Genomic DNA, 5,783 nt, shown 5'->3' on the forward strand with positions numbered 1-5,783 from the left:
TGGCCCGCAAGGAAGTCAGGTTTGTTTGGTCGGAAGAGTGTGAAGCGAGCTTTCGAGAACCGAAGGAGAGACTCACTTTTGCTCCTGCGCTGGCCCTTCCATCAGGGATAAAAGGGTTTGTGGTATATAGTGATGCCTAAAAAAAAGGGTCTAGGATGGGTGTTGATGCAACACGGGCGTGTGATTGCTTATGCATCAAGACAACTAAAGTCGCATGAGGTGAATTACCCAGTTCATGGCTTAGAACTTGCAGCAGTGGTGTTTGCCTTAAGAGTATGGAGACATTGTTTGTGTGGGTCATAAGTTTAAATCTTTACAAACCATAAAAGTTTGAATTATTTGATGACCAGAAGGAGTTAAATATGTGACAAAGACGATGGGCAGAGTTAATAAAAGATTACGATTGTGTGATTGACTACCATCTTGGTAAGGCTAATGTAGTAGCCGATGCATTGATTAGGAAGGGAAAAACAGTAATGAATGATATGGAGATTAAAGAACAGGGAAGTATAGTGGAATTGAAGAAATTGGGCTTGCGGCTAAGGGTAGGGCCTCAGGGATCACTATTAGCTCAGTTAAAGATCCGATCTGTGCCTCGAGGCAAGGTCTTGGTGGCTCAACAGGTAGAAAAAAAAAAGGAAAAAAAAAGGGTAAGGGATATCAAGGAGAGTGTAAACCAGGGTATAGAGAAAGCATTTCAAATGTTATCTGGTGGGTTAATAGCTATGGGTAGGCAAATTTATTTGCCTGATCATAAGACTTTGAAGGAAGAAGTATTGAGAGAAACTCATGAATCTCGTTTTGCTACTCATCCTAGAAGTACGAAGATGTATAAAGATTTAAAGAAATACTACTGGTGGCCAAATATGAAGAGGGAAATAGCAGAATTTGTGTCGAACTGTGGGATTTGTCAATAAGTAAAGATAAAACACCAGAGACCTGAAGGGGATTTACAGTTATTGTCGATTCCAGAATGGAAATGGGAGGATATTTCTATGATTTTATGACGGGATTACCTAGGGGAAGGAAGGGTAATGATGCCATATGGATGGTTGTGGATCGACTGACAAAATCTGTTTTGTTTTTTCCTATGAAAATAACTGATTCGGTGGTTAAGCTAACAAAATTATATGTAAATGAAGTAATCAAACTTTATGGAGTGCCAGTGTCGATTATATCAGATCGGGATCCAAGGTTCACGTCGAGATTATAGCCTAGCTTAAACGAGCATTGGGGACAGTTGAATGTAAGCATAACATTTCATCCTCAAACGGATGGTCAATCTGGAAGGACCATTCAAACTCTTAAAGATCTCCTTGGGTCCTGTCTGTTGGAGTTCAGAGGGAACTGGGAAGATCTCCTACCATTTATGGAGTTTACTTATTATAATAATATCCATCAAGCTACTATTAGTATGGCTCCATATGAAGCATTGTATGAGAGGAAATGTCGTACCCCAATATGCTCGGAGGAAGTAGGAAAAAAGGAAGCTTTTGGGACCTGAAATGTTGCAACTGACAACTGACAAGGTGAGGGAAATCAAAAGGAGGATGAAGGAAGCCCAGGATAGACAAAAAAAAAAAAAAAACAAACAACAACAAGAAGAAGAAGTTATGCAGATAACCGAAGAAGTCCTTTAGAATTCCAAGTAGGGGATAAGGTATTTTTAAGGGTGGCGCCTTGGAAAGGCATCATTCGATTTGAAGTAAAAGGGAAATTAGGTCCGAGATATATTGGTCCTTTTGAGATTAAGGAAAGAATCGGACCAGTTGACTATCGTTTAGAGTTGCCTGCATATTTAGATAAGATTCACAATGTGTTCCATGAGTCATTGTTGCGAAAGGCCAAGATAGACCCCTCACGGGTATTGCCACACGTTCCTATGAAGATTAAAGGGGATCTAACCATGGAAGCTAAGCCTGTCAAGATCTTGGATTGAGATGTGAGGGTGTTGAGGAATAAGAGAGTTTCACTGGTGAGAGTATTGTGGAGAAACTCTCAAATAGAAGAAGAAACATGGGAAAGAGAATCCGAGATGAAGCAAAAGTTCCTGCATTTATTCTTGAACATAAGTACGTAACTTAAATTTCGAGGATGAAATTTCTATTAGGAAGGGAGAAAGTAAACCCCGGGAAAAAATAAAGGTTGCTTAGATTGCAAACTAACTAAATGAGAATAAAAGTGAAGAAATTCATGCATATGGTTAAATAAAAACGGGAATTCAAAAATTTTTGGATAAAAGTTTCTAGACGAAATATTTCGAGACATTATAAATCAACCCGAAAATGTTGAGGGATTGGATTAAATTAAAGAAAATAAACTAAACTAAAAGTTGTGGGGTGAAATTATAAGAAATAAAAAGAGGTATAATTTAATTATAAGAAGAAAAAAAAAGAGAAGAAGAAGATGTGGGGGCCTAAATGCAAATAAGAAAAATTATAGAACATAAATACTCATTTTCTCATCAAAAATCTGCAGCAATCGTAAGGAAAGAAAAGAGGGAGTTTTTGTATCCATTCTTGCAAAATCAAGAGAGAAACACAAAAATTTCAAGAACTCATCCAAGATTAAGGGTTTATAGATGGAATAAACAGTTGTGGGCAAGGTATTAACAAGAAAATTGAATAAGAAGAGAAGATGGAGGGCCGACTGTCATTAGATAAGAGAAGAGGGAGTTGAAAATCTTCAACTGGTTGAAGATCGAAACCTTAATTCATACCGGGTAAGGTGTTCTAAACATGATCTTATAAGTTATTTCAAATTCGATAATGAATTGATGCCTTGATGTGAATAGATTAGGGGTCTTAGACTTGAATTGGGGGGGGGGGGAGGAATATTTGTTGTTAAAATTAAGTTAATTCATGTGTGGTATGTGATTGGGGACGTGAACCATGATAATTTACCCAGAAAATGTAGTTTGTGAAAGTTATGTGTGAAGGGAAGGGGGGGTGACGAATCTGGACAGACTCGTCTCCTGACTTTCGATAAGATTTTGGATAGGAGGATGAGGGAATTAGAACCAAGTTCCTCATAGAAATTGTAGTTTTGAATGTTAGCTAATAAAAGAAATTGGTCTTGCTTAATTTGGAGCTGTAAAACTCTAGTTATGGGTTATTAACCAAGACTGGGTCATGACAGACCCTGTAGGTCATAATGCTCAATCTGACCATTGGATCGGACTGACATTTTACGTGGAGTCTCCTCACATGTTGTCCTACCTTGGGAAGGCATCACGATACTGGTCAACAGAGGCTGTACGAATTTTGTTATTTACTTCCTTTTAACTTGTGGACTTCCTATTTGGTTAGGATTCTTTTTCTAAAAGGATGTGACAACTTGTTTTGGGAATCTCCTAGTTCTTCAAAGATCTTTAATGGGCTGCAACATAGTTTCCAAGTGTGGCAAGGATTCATAAATGTTTCAAAATCCTTTTCTTACAAGGATTCCTTATTCATCCTAGCTACAAGGAAAGAAGACTTCAGAATTAATCTTAGCTTCATATCAGATTTCCTAGTCTATTTTGGGCTTCTTAATGGTGACAAATCTGATTCTAGCATATTTAGGATGTAATTTTTGGATTTTTATTGTTTTTTTTATTTTCTTCTTAGTCTTTGGGTTATTATTACTTATTTGGGTCAATTGTAAGGGGGGGTCCATTAGGGTTTATTTAAGTCTAGACTTTTGTATAAATAAATGCATAACCAGACATGTAAGTTAGACAATTCAGATTAATAAAACTTCTTATTTGCTGCACTTTGTGTGTGTGTGTGTGTGTGTGTTAGTGAGATAATCTCCCTTCCATGGTTCTCTAAAAAACTGAAAAACGACTTATCGAAGAACAACTGTCTTCGTGGTGTCATCCTTATACTTCTCGTTCGCGAATCAATATTCGTTGGGTGGGGGTTTTCCGTTTTCAATAGTGCTGGTGCTTAGGTACCTGATTTACTGATTGTAAGTTATCTTTCTGTCACACTCCTATCAAACCTGAATTACTTGGCTTTCCAGGAATTGGTGTCTTTGTGTTTGGATTGCGTGACCACGTGATCACGAGGTTCATTCTTTTAGCTTTTATTGTTTTTGTTTACCTTCTATTATTTTAAATTTCTTATCTGCTAGCTTTTTTTTGTCCTTTACTTCTTATAAACATATGGCTTAAACTTTTTTTGTCCTTTTAGACTATGGTTTAAGACCACTTTGTTAATTCTTTATTAGGTTTTTTCTATTCTCTGTATTTTGTTATGCTAAATGCTTGTTGTTGACGTATAATGTCGCGTTTTTGAAATGAAGTTTAGCTTGAAAAAACATCATTTTTTATGTTTTTTCAAGATTAACTTAGTTTGAAACTTGTACACAAACATAGCCTTAGTAACTTCAGTTTTGTACAGATACATGGCTACGCAAATAGAAATTATTGATGATAAACTCTCATGTTGCTAGGAAAAGAAAAATTGAAAAATGGGTCGTGGTAAGCTAAACATGGAACTCATACGCAATGAGAGATCTCTTATGAAAGAAGGGTTTAACAAAGAAAGCTTAGGAGTTCCAAATTCTTTGTGGTGTAGATGCATGTGTTATCATTTTATCTCGAAGAAAGCTACACATTATTATCTCCTATACGATTAATTACATATTACATATCAATATCTACCTCGAAGGCGCCTTCCATTAATAATAACAAGAATATTATACGATATAATTTAATTACCACTGTAATTCTAACAACTATAAAAGCATGTATAAATAATTAAAAGGGCAAGAGAAGGCCAATCCTTTATTTTTAATCTTGTTATCCAAGCTCCCAATAAGTGAAGTCTCGCTCTAGATGCTTCTCCTACAAATTCCCCGTCAATAACTATTATTACTGATATCATAATTTAGAAATTCATCCATACAAATTTCCATACAAGACATCCCAAATTTCAAATAACTTTTCATATAAGTTTCTACGTACATTCTCCATTCTACACCACAAATCAACCTTTATGTCATTAAAATAAGTTCTCATTCCATATAACCCAAATCTAATTCACTAACTCACCATAATCTTTGCATCAACCTAAAAAAAATCCATTATTATTTTGATAAATTTACTTAATCCATTTGAAATCATCTTACACACAGAAGCAATCCTTTTTTTTTTTTTTTTCAAACATTAAAACACCTTTTTTCAACACTTAGGGAGCATTTCAAATAACCATCCCTATTTAACACATCTTCTAACATCATCTCATATAATTCCCATCTCAAACAACTTAATCATAAATATCCTCTACATAAAACGACCAAATATAAAGATAGAATGCAATTTTTTTTTCAATTCTCCTCAAATCCTCTATTCATTTCATCCTTGCTAACTTAGTTTAAATAAGAATCTGATAAATTTAAAGCTTCCACCACAAATCCTTCTTCTGGTCCAAACCCTATATCCATGGAAGATAGCATTTTGTTTTTCATTTTTATGAATTTACTCATTATAAAATCTTTCCATGCACTATATATCATCATTTAACAAAACTCGTACAATTTATTTCCCATTGTCCTTTTTATTTCTTTTCCATTTTTGTTAGAATAGGTGGGGCGAGTTCTCTTTTCAATTTTTTTCAAATAGAAACAATACTCATTTGTTATTCATGATCCTAAGCATCATTCAAACACAACATCATCTATTCTAACAGCCAATCATTCAAACTCAATTTTCCATAATGCATACCTTTAATCAAAATGCATCACACACAAAATAAACTTAAACCAAGCTTAAATAAAAGCTTCTCACCTTTTATACA

The sequence above is a fragment of the Populus trichocarpa genome, unplaced genomic scaffold (genome assembly GCF_000002775.5).
Source record: "Populus trichocarpa isolate Nisqually-1 unplaced genomic scaffold, P.trichocarpa_v4.1 scaffold_1697, whole genome shotgun sequence".
Classification (NCBI taxonomy): domain Eukaryota; kingdom Viridiplantae; phylum Streptophyta; class Magnoliopsida; order Malpighiales; family Salicaceae; genus Populus; species Populus trichocarpa.